At 52.8% G+C, this 20,114-nt stretch overlaps 1 protein-coding gene across 2 annotated transcripts in view; it reads left to right on the top strand.

Moving 5' to 3' along the window:
- Positions 1 to 8,486: 8,486 nt before the first annotated feature.
- The window catches only part of P2RY6 (pyrimidinergic receptor P2Y6), a 38,518-nt gene continuing 26,890 nt past the window's right edge, over positions 8,487 to 20,114 (top strand). The window contains exon 1 of one of the 2 annotated variants that reach the window (XM_027581413.2): positions 8,487 to 8,632. The gene's annotated coding sequence lies outside the window, so the exon portion shown is untranslated. Of the gene's footprint in view, positions 8,633 to 17,422; positions 17,568 to 20,114 lie in introns of those variants that run through there. The other variant, XM_027581414.2, reaches the window with a different exon arrangement.

Genomic DNA, 20,114 nt, shown 5'->3' with positions numbered 1-20,114 from the left:
CAACAAGTCTGATTTAAGAGGGACAGAGATCTGTTGGCACCAAGTGAAAGATTTGGCTCCTGATCTGAAGGTTCAACTCTCATGTCATTTGGCTTCTTGCTCCCTGTGTTGATTTTGTCACCTCTGAGTCCCCCCCCCCCGCGGCAGCAGTGTTGTAGAGACCAATGAGGCTCTAGAGGCAGTTTGAGCCACAGACCTCTGTGGATTGCCACCCCTTTTGTCAAATGTACTATGTTCCTTTTATTTATTATTATTAATTTTTCAAGATTTTAAGTGGGGCTCGAACTTACAACCCTGAGACCAAGAGTCTTGTGCTCTACCAACTGAGCCAGCCAGGCGCCTCTGTCCCTTTCAAAGCACGTTAACTTCTGAGTCAGGACCAGCTCTGATGGGCATGAAGCTGGTAGGAAGGAGCTGAGCCGAAACGAGAAACGCCTAAATCTCGCCTCAGGAGTCTTGAGTTCCAGTCCTGAGCAATACTTCCTAGATGTGTAACCTAACGCAAGTCACATATGTAGTCCCTCTGAGCCTCAGTTTCCTCAACTGTAAAATGGGAATGATCAGAATAGCTACTCAGACTCCGTGTACAAATGAAGCAGGATAATGAATGTAAAATATTTAGCGCAATCCTGGCTCCGAGCACACACGAAATAGATAGTAGCATGTTTTATTAGTAGAGCTTGGCAGGATAATCAGTACCCACTGAGAAGACAAGGAAAGGAGTAACATTCCAAGAGGGGGAGCGGCATGTATAAATAGCAGAATTTACGAAGTATGAACCCTCAGAGCCAGCTGGGGGAGGGAGGCAGGGCAGGGACTGCTAACCCAATTTTGTATCATTGAGGAGACTGAGACCCAGAAAAGGGCAATGATTCACTCACATCCACCATCACCGTACATGGGGAGGCAGGAGAGGGATTCAGAGCCCCGAGGAAGAGCAGGGCAGAAATTCCCGGATCATGAATCTGTGAATCAACACTCGGACAGGCAGCTGGAATAGTGTGGGGATGTGAAAGGGGCTACTTCCATGGGCTGCCCCATGGCTTCTGGACTGACAAGGCAAACAGAAGCAACGTGGGGCTCCTGGACCTCAGGAAAGGGGTTGGGGAGTCCTTCGGGCCATGTCTGGGGCTGAAAGAGCAGCCCTGGCCTCAAGAGCAGGCTGCAAGCGCATCAAGCCTGGGGGGCTGACAGGGGCAGAGGAGTCTCAGGAGTCAGTGGAAATGTCAGACATAGCTCATCCTGCTCCTGCTCCAGCTCCAGCTGCCAGCTTTGAGACCATGGGCCGAGGCTGAGAGGGGAGGAGAAGGGAGAGCAAGAGGAGCAGGTAAGTTTGCTGCCAGACACAGTTTAATGGAGAGTTCTTAACCTCTCCTGGGGCCAGCAGGGGATGCCGCCTGGCTCCTGGGCCAGCTCTGAGCCTGCAACCTTCTCCCACCTTCTCTCAAGCCTGTCTTCCCTCGGCCTCAGTGACACCACACTGGTCTCCTGCTCATCTTACTGCTCTGGCCGCTCCCTCCTCAGTCTCATCCTTGGGCATCTCCTCTTCCCTCCTTTAACTGATGGCTTCATCCTAAATGTTCTTTTCTGTTCTTCCCTCTCCCCTTAAGCAACCTCACCCATCCTATGGCCTAATGTTTGGCCTTACCAAACATTAAGCTGGTAAGTCCCAAATCTGTGTCTCTGGTCCACTGCCAACCCTGGGTGACAGGCCTTCATTTTATTAAAGAGCCACCAAGTTGCTCTGCCTTGATGTGCGGGCAGGGATCAAACCATTTGGCTACGCTAATTGGAGCAGGCATTTCCAGCAGCTGGAGCAGTCTCCACTGAAATCGGGTGAGCCTCTGCATACTCAGGAGGGCCTAGGGACAGTGGATGGACCAAACAAGGGAGGCTGAGAGCTGAGGGAAGGACGCTGGGCAACAGGGCCACCAAGCCGGCCCCCACTCCCCCAACTCCAGCACAGATTCCCCTCCTCCGCCCACCTTGGAGAACCAGGGCTCGGCCTACTGGGAGTAAATGGGACAACTCTCTCCCTGCCCATGACCCTCTCAGTACCCACTATTCCTCACACCCCTGCAGCTTCCCATTGAAGGTGCCTGGGACTCTGCCCAGGGGGCTTTCTCTGGTTGTTTGGAGCACACTTGGCCAGAAGTGCCAGACAGTTTGGGGACCAGCCTTTAACCAATGACAGCTGGATTTGGTAGGTAAATGTTCCAGATTCCCTCCCTCAGGTGGGACGTCTCTGAGGCCTGTTCTGTGCTGCCTCCTAGCGGTTCCCAATGAGATTGACCCCCCCCGTGATGATCTGCTCACTGACCACCCTGAATCAGCCTCCTCCTCCCTGTCACACTTCCCCAGACCCTACTCATGCTTTCCGGGATCGCCTCAGAAATTAAGTACTTTTGCACTTAAATCCTCGACTCAGGATCAGTTCCAGGGGAACCCAAACCAAGATACCCCCTCTGTCTCCCTCACATTCATATGCCATCTGCCTAAATCCTGCTGATTCTACTTCTAAAAGCCCCGCAACCCATCTTCTAATCGGCTCCTCACTTATCACCCCTCCTCCATCCCCACTGCCTGGACTACTGGCCCAGACTTCCCACTGGTCCCCTGCCTCCTCTTCTGCCCCTCGGTCAGCAGCCAGGACATGCAATCTTTCTAAGACAGAGCTCTGATTATATCCCTCCCCTGCTTAAGCCCTTCCACGGCTCCCATCACCCTCAGGATAAACCAAGCTTCCCAGCCTGGCATTCGAGTCCCTGCAAGACTTGGTCCCCGCCCCCCCCCCCTTCAGCCTTGTCCTGTGTATTTGTCCTCGCCACAGCAGGACTGAGCCTCACAAGACCCCCAGAATTCACAATATTCTCTGTCATCTCCCGGGCTCTGCATGCTGCCCCCTCTCCCAGGCACACCTTCCCCGGATTTTACCCAGACAATTCAAGCTGTTCTTGAAACTCAGCCTAGGACACACATGCGCTCTGATGCCCCCTGTGCCCCTGCCCCCAGGGACCCTATGCCTCAGGGCATGTCTCTGTGTCCCAATGCCCAGCACGTCCTGCTTTATCTTCTCTCCACACTGGGCACTTCTCGAAGGCACTAGCCACAGATAATTTGTCTTTGGATCCAGTGTCCTGCACATGCGTGGGCACATAGCAAGGGTCAGAGAATAAATACATGATAGGGATGACCCTAAATCCTCAAAGAAATCTATATTCATTCCTTCATTTAGATATTTACAGAGCACCGTGCCAAGTGTGGGGGAACTGTGCCAAGTGTTGCTGGTGAGCAACAGACATGGTTCTGCCCTGAAAGACTTCTCTGCTGGGAGGGGAAAGATGTGGAGAGAGACACATTAGCAAGGAACGATTGGGTATATCAGAGGCCAACCCTGGGGCCCTGGCAGCCCAGCGGAGGCGCTGAGCCCTGTCTGGTGGGGAGGCTACTGACACGAGGTATGCTCCTCTCTGTGTTGGCAGAGCGTGCCGGGGAGTCGGGGAGTCAGGAAAGAAACAGAATCTATCAGTGTGTCCCTTACAATTGCACTTCCTCCTTCCCCTCAAAGGTGACCTCTAGCCTGTTCATCATTCCCACTCATATCTTCATGCACTTTCTACATGACTTTTACATTATTTTGAATGTTTTAAAATTTTATGTTCATAGTATCATTCTGTGTGCATTCTTCTGTATACTTTTTTCAGTCACGTTATGCTTGCGAGGTTTAGCTTTGTTGCTATGTGTTGCTCTGGTTCCCGAATTTTCTCTGCTGTATAATACTCCATTATATGACTATACAGTCATCCCTTATTATCAGGACATAGCTCATCTCTAATAGCAAATTCATGAATAGTGAAAGCTCATAGTACAGAATTTTAGCTGGGAAAACTAATATGTTCCCAGCTCATCCAAAAACTTCAACTGATTTCCCCCAAATATCACTAAAATTCTTTAAAGGTATTAATAATCGGCGAAGATTTCTGCACAATATAAAGCTATACTGCCCAATATGGTATCTACTAGCCACATGAGGCTATTTAAATTTAAATGTAAATTAATTAAAAGATAAAAATTCAGGTCCTCAGTTGCACTAGACACATTTCAAGCGCTTAATAGCCACGTGGGACTAGAGGCGACCACACTGAATGGCAGATATGGGATATTTCCATCATTGAGGAAAGTTCTAAAGCATTTAAAACACTGATTACTCCATTATCTAACACTGAATGAGCTTTTTTTCCTGTTTTCTCACACGTAGAACAGTTCCTGTGTGTGATGCAGGAGGACGTGGGCCTGGCCTGGCCTCTCCATGAGCTTTATTACTTCCACGAGCTTTATTACTTCCACGAGCTTTATTACTTCCACATTTTCTTCCAATGTATGGGCTTCTCTAAGCCTCTCGGGTTTACCTACTTTCTTCTCAGATTTTCCCACTTCCTTAGAAGACATTTTCACTTAATGAGAGGAAGATGGTGACAATTATGTATCAAATAAGTTTAAGGGACATGGGAGAACAGCTGACTTAGGACTGCAGCCCACTCCCTCCTCTTACCCAGACTCATGCTGGTGAGCACCTGCAACTTCATTATATCAGGTTTTCTACAAGTAAAATTTTTGCGAACAACAAACATTGGGAGAGTGAGAGTTCAGATAGCAAGGGATACCTGAATAAAAATGTATCTTTCCATTCTCCTGTTAATGGATATTTAGATTGTTTCCAGTGTTTGGCTTTAGATACAATGCTGTGATATACATCTTGAGCATCTGCAGGTTTCTCCTGCTTATATATGTTGAGTAGCATGACTCAGTATTAGACCGTGTGCATCTTCAACTAGTAGATACTGGCAAATTGTCCTTGGACTTGGTTGTGTTCATTCTAGTCTTACCAGCAGTGCAACAAGTTCCTGTCTCCATGCTTTTAGCAGAGTTGGTATTCTCAAACTCTTCAATTTTTGCTAATTTGATGTGTGTAAAATGGCATTTTACTGTGGTTTTAATTGAAATTTTCCTGGGTGATAGGTTGTGAGTACACATATTTTCCTATGTATATTGGCCATACTTGCTTTCTCTTCTTTAAAATACCTATTTGTGGGACGCCTGGGTGGCTCAGCTGGTTAAGCATCTGCCTTCGGCTCGAGTCATGAGCTCAGGGTCCTGGGATCGAGCTCGGCTTGGGGCTTCCTGCTCAGTGGAGAGCCTGCTTCTCTCTCTCCTCTCCACTCATGTGCTCTCTCTCTCGCTATCTCTGTCTCTCTCTCAAATAAATAAAAATCTTTAAAAAAAATAAGATGCTTATTTGTGTGTTTTGCTCATTTTTCCATTAGGTTGTTCGGCTTTTTCTTAATGATATGTAGGCGTTATTTGTATATGCTGAATAGTAACCCTTTGTTATACATGTTGCAATTATCTTCTGTCAGCTGTGGTCTGTCTTTTCACTAGTTGTGTGTGTGTGTGTGTGTGTGTGTGTGTGCGTGCGCGCGCGCGCATGTGTGTGTATGTATACGTCTGGATTAAACGGAACTTTAAAAATTTTATCAGACTTGAGTTCACCAATTTTTTCCTACATGATTTTTTCTTTCTTGTTGTTTTTCTTTAAGAAACCCTTCCTTAATTCTCGCCCACAGCAAGAATTCAGCAAATGTTCATTGAAGACAAGCTGCAAAGGGAGCCGGAAACGGGGGGGGGGGGGGCTGGCTTCTGAGGGCTACAGGTGTTGGGGGAGGTGACCGGGGCTGATGTGTCACAGAGATGAGGCTATGATGGAGAGTACAATAGAGAAAATGACGCTTTGGTCATCGAGGGACATCAAAGATGTCCAAGGAGCAATGGGTCTGGGATGCAGTAGATAGGCTGGGCTGGAGGTGGGGACTGAGTGTCCAGGGCACAGGGGTAATTTAGGGAGCCCTCCCCCAGGGAGAATGTACAGAAAGAGCAGAGAAGAGGGTGGGACAGAGTCCTGGGAGGATCCGGGAAGCAGGAGGAGAACCAGGTGGGGTATTGTGGGGGCCATCCTGGGAGTTCTTGACTGTGTCCATGGAGTGACACTCCTTCAGAGACACAGAGGTTCCTAGGTCCTTGGAGGGCCTGTCTTGGAGTGCTGTAGGGGCAGAGACTAAATGGGAAAGGACTGCAGAGGTGGTAACTCATTGGCAGTGAAGGGAAGAGAGAGGGTAACACCTGGAGAGCGTGGCCCCAAAGCAGGGCTGGGGGAGATGCTGGAGCACAGTCAGACTGGCAGGAAAGGAGACCAGGAGAGAGAAGGCTGCCTGAGGGTGTGGGGGACCCAGCTGCAAAAACAGAAGAACAGCTCTGGGCTCTGGCTGGGGCTTTCACTGCAGATGAAAGAAGAGCCACTTCTTGGGTAGGGGGATGCTGAGCTGAGAAGTTGGGGGCAGAAAAGTTAAGTGAGCCCCCAGAAAGCCTGGCCTCAGTTCCAATGTCTGCCTGACACAAGAAAGGGCCAGTGAACATTTGTGAGTGAATTTTCTTGGTGAGTCAGGTAGAGGGTGGGTTTAGCAGCTAGGATGGGGGTATCAGTGAGTTAGGGTTTGTGGAAAGGGGGGATTTGCAAGAGCCACTGTGAAGGCAAAGGAGAGAGCTTCCCTAGGTGAGGGTTTCTAGGGGCCCAAGTCCCTTGAATCACAGGTAAACACCTTCTCCCTGCAAAGGGATGAACCAGACAAGGCTTTGCCTCAAGATCTGTCCAGTCAGAGAGAGCCCCTGACACTAAACACCCTTGGGTCTATCCTCAGAGCTCCATCCCCCACTCCCTCCTGAGCCAGCCACCATCACCTCTTTCCAGACCATGGAAAGCTGGGCGATAGCCTATGGAAAGCCAACTATAGCCAGCCTCCTCGCTGGGCTCCTGCTGCCACCTGGCCCCTCCCACCCATTCCTCATTCTCCATCCAGCAGCTGGAGAAATCTATGAAAGTGAAATTGGATTATGTCACTCCACTTCTCTAAACACTTCAGTGACTCCCACGGCCCTTCAGACAAAGGCCAAATTCCCGACCATTGCCACAAGGCCTGTCTGGGATGGTCACTGCTGCTCTTGCAACCCATCTCGCACCATGCCTCCCAGCTTGTGGGGCACCCCCAACTCTGGCTGCGCTTCATTTCCTGGAACTAGAGAAGCCTTTTCGTGCCTTGAGCCCTCTGTGCAGTTTCTCTGCCAGGGATTCTCTTCCCCTCACTGTCACCTGGCTGAGGCCAACCACTCACTTTGGCCTCAGCTTAAATGGTACTTCCTCTGCGAAGTCTTCCCAAATCTCTTGATTTAAACTGGATGCCTCCCCTGGCCCCCATTCTAATCTCTCATACAGCCCTTCACTTTTCCTTTAACACTCATTACAATGTGTAATTTTGTATGAATTTGTATGACTAATGTCCGTGTTCCCCACTGGCTTATAAACTCCATGAGGCCAGCACTATCCGGACTGTCTTTGTGCATTTCCGGTGCCTACCACAGAACCTGACGCATAGTAGGAACTCAACTGTTGAATAAAAGCTGCAGTGGTCACCAAGCTGGCTTGTCTGAGGGCTATAGGTCAGGGAGGTTTCAGGGATGAGGGAAGTGGAGGCCACAGTCCAGTAGGAGATAAAAGAAGAGAGGGACAGGGAGTGACAGGAGGAATGTTGACGCTGATAAGCACCACCTCTGTGCCAAGTGCTGTCCTGTTACACCAACTATCCTGACACCATCCCCAGCATCACTCCGACTCCCATCTTTAGTGTGATGGCCCACCAGCTGGGTGACCTAGAGTAAGATAATCTCCCTAAACCTCAATTTCTTAATCTGTAAAATGGATCTGTAACACCAGGTTCCTGGGATTGTTATGAGGATCAGGGAGCTGTCTATGGTGTGGAAAGTGCCACCAACACAGCCTGTAGGGGTACTTGGGCTCTAGAGCCAGGCTGCCTGGGCTCAAAATCTCAGGTCTGCCACTTACCAGCTGTGTGACCTTGGGCAAGTCACTTCATCTGTCTGTGCTTGAGTTTCTCCACCTGTAAAATGGGGTTAAGAAGGTCCCTGGAACTGCTATGGTGATTAAATGAGGTAATGTATTAAAATACATAACACGGTGCCTGGCACATAATAGGTACTCAAGATATAACACTTATTATTCCTCCCTCTCCACCACCAGCTCAGAACTGTAGAATGGCAGAGCCCAAAAGACCTGAGGAATCACCACTTCCCACTGTCTCCGGTACAAAGAGGGAAACTGAGGCCAGGGAAGGGCAGGAGTGCTGGAACCTGGACTAGAGTCCAGGGGTCCTGATTCGCAGCCCAGAGCGCCGCCCCCGACGCCAGTGCCCTCTTCCAGACTCTTATCAGCACCCTCTGGTCCCCCAAGGGGCGGGCGATCCAGCCGGGTCCAGCCTGGACAGGACTCCAACTTGGGTGCGCTCCGCCCCGCCCCGCCCCGCCCCCGTTCGGGCGCTCGCGCGCGGGCTGTGAGGCACGCGGGCGGCGGGAGACGCTGGGCTGGGAGTTAGGGCCGCCGCCGACGCGGCCCCTCGGTTTGCGGGTTCGCCTTCTATCGCCAGAGCGGGAGGAGTGCGGGCTCGCCCGTCAGCGCCGGAGCGAGCAGCGTTCCCCTCCTGGAGCCGGCTGGCGCTGCGTGGCCCAGGTAAGGGCTGTGCGGGGCGGGGCATCTAGGGGCAGGAGGTGCCGGGGCGCGCGGGTCCAGCATAGTATGCCTGCCCGCTCCAGGCTCGCAGCCCTGCCCAGGTGGGGTTCCCAGGGGTGAGTGTGTGTGTGTGTGTGTGTGTGTGTGTGTGTGTGTGTGTGTGATGTTGCCAGTGTATAAGATATCAGTATGGAGTATGGGCAATGTGTGTGTGCAGAGTGACCGGTGGATTGTGGGGTGTGTCCACACGCAAGAAGTGTGTGTGGTACCAATCTACAGCTCTGGGTGACTGTGCCAGAGTCACCCAGGGGTACCGTGTGTGCCCATGGCGTGTGCACACTGTGTGGCAGGAGCCACAGCACGATGGTGCATACATGTGTGTTGTGCCTGTTTTGAGATGTGTATATTCTGTGGTGGCACATCCGTGGCCCTGTGTGGTGTGCTGAGCCAGGTAATGGAAGGTGAGAAGCGTTTGTGTAGCGGTTACCACCAACAGAACATTTTCCATGACCCCGGGGTGGTTCTTACTGAAGGCTTAGGAGCACGCCTAAAGGCTTACGAGAATGAAAGTTCACCCCGGATCTGGCTGGAGGAAGTGCAAACAGTCAGGCGCTCACGCTCACACACACACACACACACACACACACACAGGTTCTTTGAAGTCTCATTTTTTAATCTTCAGAATTCATGTGGATTTTGCATTCCTCTCTAATATTTCTGCATTTGCTTTAATACAAAAATACTGTTCTGATGAAGTTATCATCCAGTGAGTTGACTCAGGGCTTGGCAGGGTTTATCCTGTGGTGGGAGCCGTCTGGCACCTGTAGAGTCGGAATCCCCTGCCTGCCTTCCAAACTGGGATGGCAGGACTTAACACATCCTGGGGGAGTGCGGCAGTGTGGTTGGTATGTGGTTGTGCTGTGTGGGCATGTGTGCAGCACGGGTGCATTGTGGGAAGCTGGAGTTGTGTGCGGCGGCGTGTACAGGATGTGAGGGAAGGGGTCACGGTGGTGTGGGGGTGTATGCTGTGTGAGGGGACTGTTGTGGGGTCTGTTGGTTATTTCTGCTTCAGCAGCAGGGGAGCTGAACTTCTGGAGAGGCGCTCGGACTATCAATGAGATTCTCACTTTTTCCCCACTGGCTGGACAGGTAGAGGGTGCTGAACCCTCGGGGACTACAGGGAAGGGGGTTCCTATAGCGGGCTACCACCTGGGACTGTTGAGGTGGTTGTGTTATCCCAGCTCTGGCACTCTCTACATGTAGGACCTTGGTCAAAACCTCTCTGCTCCTTAGTTTCTTCCTTCATAAAATGGAGACATTAATATATTTGCCTCTTAGGGTCATTGTAAGGATATAAAATGCTGGCACAATCTCCAGCACATAAAATCCCTTAACTGTTAGTGATAAAACTAACTGCTGGTGATAAAACTATGATGGGTATGATGGAGCCCCTACATGGGCGGGAGGGGGGTGTCCCTGCCTGCCCCAGGAATCCCGATTCCCTCAGGAACAATTTCTCATGAGCTGGGCAGTCGGGAATCTGAGAGCCTTCCATTGAAGTATGTCTAGAGAATCCATGCCTGTCCCTGGTCTCCATCACTCTTGTACTCTCAGTGACTCTGTGCTCCTGGGAAGATGCAGTCTGAAAGGGAAGAATGCCAAGTTTCTGGCAAGGCCGAGATGGAGTGTGGGAGGGAGCCTGGGGTAAAGTGCAGGGGTAGCCATGGGTCTCCAACGGAAGACTCTCTGTCCTGATAAACACTAGAGGAACAGCAAAATGTTGGTGTTTGTGTGTGTGTGTTTGGGGACTGGCAGGGACAAGGGTGCCCTTTGCCTGGAATGAGGAAGGTCAAGAAGGGCAAGATCAAGGATGTTTGGTCCCTGGCCCAAGGCAGGGAGGAGGTGAGGTCAGAGTTAGAGCAGGTAGGCCTAAATCCAGGCTGAGGTGACCCAGGAGACCCCTCAAGCTGGGCTTTGTTTGAGGGAAGGGGAATGTTTGCATTGGTGAAGCAAGAGCCCTTGTTCCTGATGACTTCACTGGGGCAGTTTAGAGAAGGTGCCCAGAGGCCTCAGAGGAGGAGGGGACATAAAAGGCAGTATTGGGAGCTGTGGAAACATATTTAGGGAGGGCACCTAAATATATCCTCTGTGGTGGCGGGGTGCTGTGATGGGCTGGTGGTGAGGCTCGGGACAGAGCAGAGGCAGACCAGTGTCCCCACTGTCCCCAAGCAGAGAGTGCTTTGGCCGCAGAGACCACGTGTGCTGCTCCAGGAGGTCTGGAGGACAGAAGCTTGCTGGGTAGCAGGAGACCTGGCCCAGCCCTGACTGGCTGGGTGACAAGGCCAGCTCTCTCTTCTCAGCTGCTGGACTTCCTTTAATCCACAATTCCCACTATAATTGTTCGTGATTCTACAGCCCTAGCCCCAAGAATCTATAATCTTAACTCACACATTCTTAAAGTCTATAATCTAAACTCTAACTTTCTGTGCTCCTGCTGTACCATTCCCTGATTCCAACTTAAGTGTTCAAGGATTCTGACCCTGGCTCTGGCAGCCTGAGACACTTTAAAGCTTATAAACCACCAGAGAAAATATGCTAGTGGTCACTTCTGCAGAATTGTTTGAGAAGCCCCAGGAAAGGTCCTTCCACAGCCAGCCACAGCCATTGGAGCTCCTCCTCTGGGGTATGGGAAGGTCCCTGGAAAAATGGCCACATGCTCCCTGGGATGGGTGACAGGGAACCCAGAGGCCCTTCCTCAACAGGGCAGTGGAGGTACTTGAACTCATGGCTTTCAGGGGAAGGGGTGGCCTGGGAGAGGGAGTGGCTTGGATCCGGAGTTGTCATCGTTTCCCTCGGGATGAGGGAACTGTGGGATCCCTGGGTTCCTGGAGGGGACACAGGATGAAGGGAGAGAAAAAGAAATGGGGCTGAGGAGACCCCGACGGTAAACCTCACTATGTCTGAGACTCTCTAAGCACCTTAGGTTATAGAAAAGACTCCTGTGGTGTTCACGAGAACGGCACCGTTCATGCACAGCCGTGTTTGAAGTCAGCGTGGGCTGGGGAGCGGAGGGCGGACGGCCAGGCCCTGCGTCAACAGTGTGACTTTGACAAGTCACTTTCCCTCTCCGGAACTCAGTTTGCTCATCTGGCAAACTGGCACACAGGACTAAAACTCCCTGGCCTCTCTCGCCTACCCCTGAGGACAGCAACACTGTGTGGGATACCTGGACCAGACTGTAAACATTAGTCGAATAGGGTGAGGAGAGAAGGAAGAAATGAATGATCAGGCGAAGAGTTATGAAAATACAGCACAAGGCACTGTGACTGCGATCTCTCTTCTCCCCCTCCCTGCTCAGCCGCAGTCTCAGCGCATGTGTGAGAAATCGGTCTCAGAACTAAAAGGACAGCGGGGGTGGGGGCTTGTCCTCTGGAAGAACCCAGGATTGGCTGAGAGTTTATGAGATTCGGGGTGTGGGGGGAACTCCCTGCGTGTCACCTCTTGCCCTGCAGCGTTTCCACCCAGCCCTGCCCTGAGCCCGGACAGCAGGCCTGCTGATGCACAGTGCTCTCCACGAATATCTCACATGACCACCCCTCAGCCCCCCATCTGATGACTGAAGGAAGGAGCTGTAGCTTCGGGGGCAGTGGTTCTGGAGGCTGGGGTCGTGAGCAGGAGCCTCCCAGAGGTTGGGGGAAGGGCAGATGCCAGAGTGCTGAGCCCGCAGGCTGTGTGGAGTGGGGTGAGGATGGGAGTGGCATCAGCATGAATGAAGAGGGGCCACGTAGCACACATGTACCCATGCCTGCTGTGTGAGGTACTGTGCCCAGTCCTTACCTGTGTGCTCTCGGTCCTCCAGCCACCCTAACAGGAGTAAAGGGTTTGGGTACATTCTGGGCTTCTTCCTCCATTTGGTGATCAAGCCACATTGAACCAGCCTCCCAAATATCTCTCCAGTGGTCCCCTTGTCTCCATCCCTGTGACTTTGGCTCAGCTCAGGAGTCCTCACAGCGTCCTCACTGCCGGTCCCATTCTTCCCTCCCTTTTCATTTTGGCTGCCAGGAAGCTCAGTCACCATCTTAGTCTAGATTTCTCTACCATTTTTTTCTGCCCTGCCTCTAACAGGATCATGTGGCCTATGTGGCTATTGTCTGCACTGCCTCCAGCCCTTTAAGGACAGAGTTTTAAATTCTAAAGTAAATCATGAGTAAAATCTGATATTTCCTAGATTCTTAGGAGGAGGTCCACTGGCTCCTTGAGTTTTTCACTTTTTTTTATTGCCTATCTCACCACACTGACTCTTACCCAGACATGGAGACGCATTGTGCTAAATGGGGCAGTGTATTGGTCCAAAACATTGTGTTCAGATCCTGGCTCTGCTACCACTAGCTCTGTGAAACTTGGGCAAGTTGCCTAACTGCTCGGTCCCTCATTTCCCTATCTGTAATATGGGGATAGTAATAGTACATAACTTATAGGGCTGTATGAGGGTTGAATGAGATGTTATAAGCACTGTGTGTTTGCCCATAATAGTTGTTACCCGAATGGGCCTTTGCCATCCTGGAAAGGCCTGCAGGGAGAAGGACTGGATCTGTATGGAATGTTCTGTATCAGTGTTTCTCAAATTTCAAGTTATGCCTGGATCCCTTGGGGATCTGATTCAGTAGGTCAAGGTAGGGCCTCAGGGTGCATTTCTAACACGCTCTCAGATGATGCCAATGCTCCTGAGCAAAGTTCACACTTCAGTCTGTGCTGTGAAGACTTAGATCGGGCTGTGGCTGGAATCCATGGAGGAGAACCAGAGCATGGTAGAGGAGCCTGGGACTGGTACCCCACCCACACCATCCTGGAAGCTCCAAGGAAGCCGGACTCCGAGCTGAGTCTGAGACAAGGACTGAGATGCTCTTCTTCACCACTAGGTCACTGACACTCAGAAGAGCTCGATAAATATAGATTGAATGAGTGAATGAATCACGAATTTGGTGAAGCGAGGGCTCCAGGGGGTAGCTGGGCTCTCTCTGCCCAGGAATGGCCCTGTCCCTTCCACAACTCCTCTTTCTCACATTCTGCTCTTTAAGGTCCCAAATCCAAAGTGATTAATTAGCCCAAGGCCTCACCTTGAGCTGGTAACACACAGGGCTGGGCAGATGGAGGACTACACTCCTGAAAGGACCTTTGTCTGCTTTCTCTGAGCATTCTGGGCAGGGCTTATGCAGGATGGCTGGAGAGGATGGGCCAGAGAAACCATCTTGTGTCCCTGGGAACCCCTCAGCCTCTCTGGGAGGAAGCCAAAGAAAGGCCTGGGCATCCAAGGACTCAGCTCTTCCCCCTCCACCTCTTTCCTGGTTCTGAAAGGTCTTTGTATGAAACGGGCTGTGGAACCGAGCAGTAGCCCTGCATATGCTGGGCTGCATGTGAGTGCACATTTATGCAGCTGCATGTGTGCAGGATTCGGGGTGGTGTGCCCCAGAGTGTGCCAGGTGCCTGGGCATATGCGTGTGTGTGGACCTGTGTGTGTTGTATGGAGCTGTGTTGGGGTCCGGGTGTGCTAGGTGTGCACCAGTGACAGACCGCACCCGCAAGCACGTGCGGTTCCCTGTGGCCCCTCTGTCCTGTCCTATGATGGGTAACAGCAGACCCCCAACGCGGGACAGAATGAGGTGCCCAGGTTGCAGAGAAGGAAAGCTGAGGTGCAGCAAGAGGGACTAGCCTCCCCCATCTGAGGAGACCACCAGGCATGCTGCCAGCAAGCCTCAAGTAGGGTCCAGTCCCTTGGTGATCCCAGAGGGACCAGGTCTACCCCCTTAGCCTGAGGCCAGGTGGTCTCCTGTTTCAGACAGAGAACTGAGGGCTGTGTTTCCCTCCTGGCTCCGGGGAGCTGCAACGCGCCAGTGAGCAGTAGCCTTGGGTGGCTGGGATGGGCAGGACACTGTTCCTGCTGGCCAGGGGCTCATCCCAGGCCTTCTCAGTGGTCCACTCATGTGGGCAGAGTTTTATCGGACAGCTGGAGAAACCCAGGTTCAGAAAGTGGGGAGACTTCCCCAGTGGAGTAGCCGGAGCTGCCCTGTGAGCCCAGCCCAGGGTGAGGAAGGGGGGCCCTGAGACCCAGCTGGGAGTGGCTGCCTGGGAGGAGGGGACCCTGGAGGCAGGGTCCTAAAGTCAGCCTGGCCAGTTCGTGACCAGCAACCATCCAGCAAGGACATGGGGGTGGAAAATGTAAAGTGCTTGGCTATTGTACAGAGACTGATGGAGGGCAGGAGGGTGACTGTGGAGGAGTCAGCGCCCACATGCAGCAGAGGGTCTGAGGACCCCAGGAGGTGGGGCTTTGGCCTTGGGCACACGCCCACCGTGAGGAGCTTCCACCCACGACCGAGCTGGGAGGGCCTGAGCCTGAGCTAATCCTCTAAGCCTTCCTCTTCCTCTTGCATAACTGCTTTTGTTCCTGGGGAAAATCGAGAGCCTGCAGTGACCAGGAACCCCACAAATCTCCTGTGGTATCTGGGCCTGCCTGGCATTGTGGCAAAGATTGCCAAGCTTGGGAGAACAAGGCTTGTGAACTAGGGGTTCACAGGGGTGAGCACCTGTGTGCATCACACACAGAGACACAGACACAGGCCGACATGCGTGTGAACAAACATACACACTCCAGGGCCACTCACATGGACACACACACACGTGTGCCATAGACACACAGGTGCAATTCTAACATGTGTGCCCCCGTGAATACCTGTACAGTTTATGGGTCAAACCCTCACGTGGCTGACACCCCTCCCTCGCAGACTGCATGTGCCCGACATCCATCTAGTTACGTCCTCTCCCACCCCCAGGGGCCTGAGGTAGAGGATGGGTGATCCTTATAACTACCTCAAGCTTACACCTCTTCTCCCAGAATTGGCTTTCCCAGACCTGCTGGCCTTGTCCCTTTCTATGTCTCCTTCCTCATCTTCTGACCACAAGGACAGAGGAGAGGCTTTTCCTGTCAGCTGTTGGCCCGCTGGTTGGGAGCAGAGGTGGTTTTATCTTTTTTTTTGAATTTACACTTAGATCCCATCAAGCATCAGGGGACTGCTCGGGGGCTACCCCAGGGTCCCACAAGCATGAGGAGGCTGTTTTTCACACAAGCAGGGATGTTAAGGATAGAACATCCCCTGTCACATAAGTAGCACCTAGAAGTTTACAAACTGCCCTCTTGCCAGTGTTCTTGCTCATTCTTTATGACAGCCCTGAGATACAGGTGTCTGCATGTCTTCCGTTGGACAGATTAAGAAACCGAGGCCCACAAAGAGATGGGACCTGCCTGAAGTCACACAGCAGGATGAGGCAGAGTTAACCAAAACACTAGTGTCCCTGAGCTTGAGCTGGGGAGAAGTGGTCTCAGCCTCCCAGGGCTTAGAGAACGAGATTTTGGCCTGTCCACCCTGGGAGGATGGGGCAGGCTGCGACTACCGGCCGGGCCCAATGGAGGAGCACCTTACAGTCCTGTAACCAGGAGTTGGCTGAGGGCATAGACAGCCCGCATAGGCCAGCACTCTGCCGTGAGGCTCAGCCCTGAGTCCACCCTTGCGGACATGCCGGAGGAGAAGGCGGGAGAGGGAACAAGGACACCTTCGGCTTGTTGTGTGATCCAGGCCGGCTCCTACCTGTCTCTGGGCCTCGTGCTCTCTCAGCAATGGGATCCTGGAGTTGACTGGAGAATTTGGAGCCTTCAGAAGGCTTCTCCGTGGCCATGAGTGGAAGGCAGGCTCGGGATGCTCCATGCCAGAGCCCTGGTGGGCCTGAGCTAAGGCCTGTGCCCTGGAACCCTGGCCCGCTTCTGAGATCCCCTGAGGCAGGGCCTGGCACAGAATGCGGACTCGGGGCTTGGGGTCTCCTCTGGGCTGGGCAGGGGGTGGTGTAAGAAGAGGATCCAGCAACTCCAGATGGTGCCTGTCCAGCTTGGCTGAGATTGCAACCTCCTGGCGCGCTGCCCCTTACCCTTCCTTACGTTCCTCCGTAGTTCCACTACCTGACCTGCTCTGTATTTATTAAACTCATTAGCTAAAATATACTAGTCTCCCTGGTAGAATGTCAGTGATACGAGGGCACAGGCTTTGTTCTGTGTTCTCAAGTGCCTTGGACATTACCTGCACAGAATAGGTGCCCAATAAGTACTTGTAAAAACAAAACAAACAAAAAACAAACAAAAAGAGGAGGACAGATCTTCTGGCAGGGGAGGGGCTGTCCCAGGCCACCATTGGCCCCAGGGCAGAGCCACCCTGTCTGCCCTCTCGTCAAGCCCGAGCTTAAAGGTGGATTTGAGCCGTTGAAGAGGGTGGTGGCCCAGGCTCCGCTGTTTCCCCCCAGATCACCCTCAATCTGAGGAGCCATCCTCGGCCCTTAGGGGGGCCGGTGGTATCTGGCAGAGCTGTTAACCTCCAGGTCTCAGCCTTTCTTAATGGATCTTCCAGGCACTGTGAAGAAAACCAGATCAGTTGTTCCCGGTGGCAGCAAGAAGCAGGGCCAGGACTCTCTCCAGACCTTTCTGAGAAAGGCCAGGAAACGGCTGAGGGGCAGGGTGGAGACGAGGGGGAGAAAAATGGTTACTGACGAGTGCCTCCGTGTGCCAAGTCCCGGTCCTGAAATGCCATCTCAGACTCTTGTCCCGACAGCACTCTGCAGGGAAGCACACCCAGACGATGAAGGGACCGCTCACAACTGGGTAGTGGCTGAATGAGCTGGAATGTTCTTGAGAAGAGCCCTGCCTCTTGCCAGCTTTGTGCTGCGGCAAGTTACTTCCCCTGCTTGATTTCTTGGTTTCTTGCTACCTCCGGGGACTTCTGTGAAACATGCACGTGACAGTTTGTGGCACAGGAACTGGCTAGCTCTAGGGGTTGCTCTGGGAGTCAGAATTTGCTCCAACACTTCATGGACCAACGTGGAGCTCACTAACTCCTGGGTGAGTGTTCTGGATCAGTGCCCTGAGTGTGCCTGAGCCCCGACCTCCTCTCAAAGCTTCACACGCAGTCCCCCTTGCAGCCACTGTGGCTCATCACAGGCTGGAGTGGGGATGGGAGAAGTGTTGGGGGTCCTCCTCTCTCCCCTGTCCTGGTTGTGCCTGGAGCCTCAGGCTGCACAGGACAGAGGAGGTGAACACTCGGGGACTGGCTGGGGCCTCTGTGGAGGGTGGAAGAGCGGAAACAGAATTGGGAGCCGTGTGGGTCTGGGTTTGAGTCTCGAGTGGCACAGGACACATTCCCTCTCTAGGCCTCAATTCTCACTCTATAAAATGGGGATAACAATGACACCCCCTGAGTATTTGAAAACTGGTAGGTATTGTATGCTAGTGAGGGTCCGCCAGGGAGGAGGCTGGGCTCTGCCCTCAGAGCCCTCTGGGAGCCTGTGGTGGGAGAGGCTACGAAGGGTGAGGTGACTGGACGGGAGTCCACAGAGAAGTCCCTTGGGAAACTCTTGCCTCTGCCATCCCAGCTAAATCGCAAGACAGCCTAGAGCTGACCCCACGTGACTGGTGGGAAAGTGAGTTCTTGAGTCCAAGTGTGACTTGCTGAAGGAGAGTGAAGTGGGGTGAATGAAGAAATCTGTGGAAGGAAGCTGCGTTAAAACTTTCCTGGGGTTTCTGGTGCCGTTCATCTCCTGCTAACACCTCCGGGGTCAGGGGTTGGGGGGTGGGAACTGAGGCAGCACGGCCGTGAGATGGGCCCTGGATGTGTCTGGGATTCACGTATCTTGTCTGCTCCGGAAAGGGCCCCAAGCCAGTTCAGGGACAACCTCTCCGCCCCTCTGTATCAAATGAGATGATAAGCGAGAAGGCTCTTTGCAAACTGTAAAGTGCTGTGCCTCTGAGGGTGCATGTGCATGTGCCTGTGTGGGCAAGCCCTTGGGTGTGTAAGCACAAGTGAGAATGTGCAGCTTGTGAGTGTGTGCATGCATGCGCAATGTGTGTACATGGCTGTGTTCCTCTGGCCTGGCGGGGTGGGGTAACTGCACGCTGCCCAAGGCTCCCTGTTTGGTTAGGGTTTTTCTCCTTTACACTTCTTACGATCCTTTGTGTGTGTGTGTTTCCTCACTGTTTCTTAGTTTACCAGAAAGGGAGCCGGCCATGGTCCAGGAACCTAGCAATTGTCTCTGAGCCTGCTGACTCTTCTTGCCTCCCGCCCGCCCTCGCCTCGTCCCGTGGCTGTCCCTGGAGGCCCCGCTGCCTGGCGCTCCCAGCAGGGCCTGGTCTGCGGGGCTGGCGCCTTGCCTGGCTCCTCTGTGTGGCTCACCTGCCACCCACTCTTCCTTCCGAGACCCTGTGCTCGCTGCTGTCACATCGTTATCCTGTTGGCTCTAGACACCGTCCAGCCCCCTCCAGAGGTGCTCTTACGGTTCCCGTCTTACAAGTAGGAAGTGAAGCCTTAGTGAGGGGAAGTGACTTTCCCAGAGTCACCCAGCCAACTAGTGGCATTTCGGGAGTTTTAACCCCGACTCAACTCTGGAGACTTTATTCTTTTTTTTTTTTTAAGATTTTATTTATTTATTTGACAGAGAGAGACAGAGAGAGAGAGGGAACACAAGCAGGAGGAGTGGGAGAGGGAGAAGCAGGCTTCCCGTGGAGCAGGGAGCCCAATGTGGGGCTCGATCTCAGGACCCCGGGATCATGACCTGAGCTGAAGGCAGCCACTTAATGACTGAGCCACCCAGGCGCCCCAGGAGACTTTATTCTTAACTGTTGAGACTCACTTAGGGGGCATGCGCTGGCTGGTTGGCTGGATGAATAAGTGAAGGAAAGAACAAATGAATGAATCACTCAGTCAGTATGGAGCTGAAAGAGCAGGTGAAGTGAGGTTAGCAATGGCTGCCATTTATTGAGCACCTACTATGTGCCGAGTGCTCCAGAGCACTTGGATTGAGCTGACGAATGCAGCCAAGCTTCTTGTTATCCCCGTTTTGCAGTTGAGGAGGCTGTGGTTCAGAGAAGTTAAGAGTGTGGGACCTGGGATTCGAGTTTGTCCTCCCCGGAGGAGGGATGAGTTGGCAGAGTCTGGCGACTGGCGCTTGCTGTAGCAGAGGCCAAGACAAGACTCTCAGGAAGCTGTGTCTTCAGGGTTCTCCCTAGTGACACTCCACCCCACCCCTGTGGTCCTGGGCCCATTTCCCCATTTGTCTCTGAAATGGATTTCTATTTCAGTCTGGGGTGGGTTCTGCTGGCCCAGCTCTAACTCTTCCTCTCTGACTGTTGGCATGCCTGGGGAAGGCCAGAGCCCCAGCCTGGGCAAATGGAGTTATCCTCCTGTTCCCCCTGCCCTAGGGCTGGCCTTGTCACTAACAACTCCCATGGGAGGGCAGGCCCGTGCAAGATGCAGCTATGGGTCTGTGGAGATGGCCTAGGCTAGGTCTGTGGCATCTGTGCCCAACCCTGTGCTGGACGCCTGGGACCCAGGAGTGAGTAGATACAACTTTCCACTTAGCCAACTTGGGAAGAGTGCTGAGGCCTGGGTGGCTT

Source organism: Zalophus californianus, chromosome 11 (assembly GCF_009762305.2).
Source record: "Zalophus californianus isolate mZalCal1 chromosome 11, mZalCal1.pri.v2, whole genome shotgun sequence".
NCBI classification, from domain to species: domain Eukaryota; kingdom Metazoa; phylum Chordata; class Mammalia; order Carnivora; family Otariidae; genus Zalophus; species Zalophus californianus.
The sequence above is the reverse complement of the archived record's forward strand: the minus strand, read 5'-3'. Positions and strand labels throughout refer to the sequence as shown.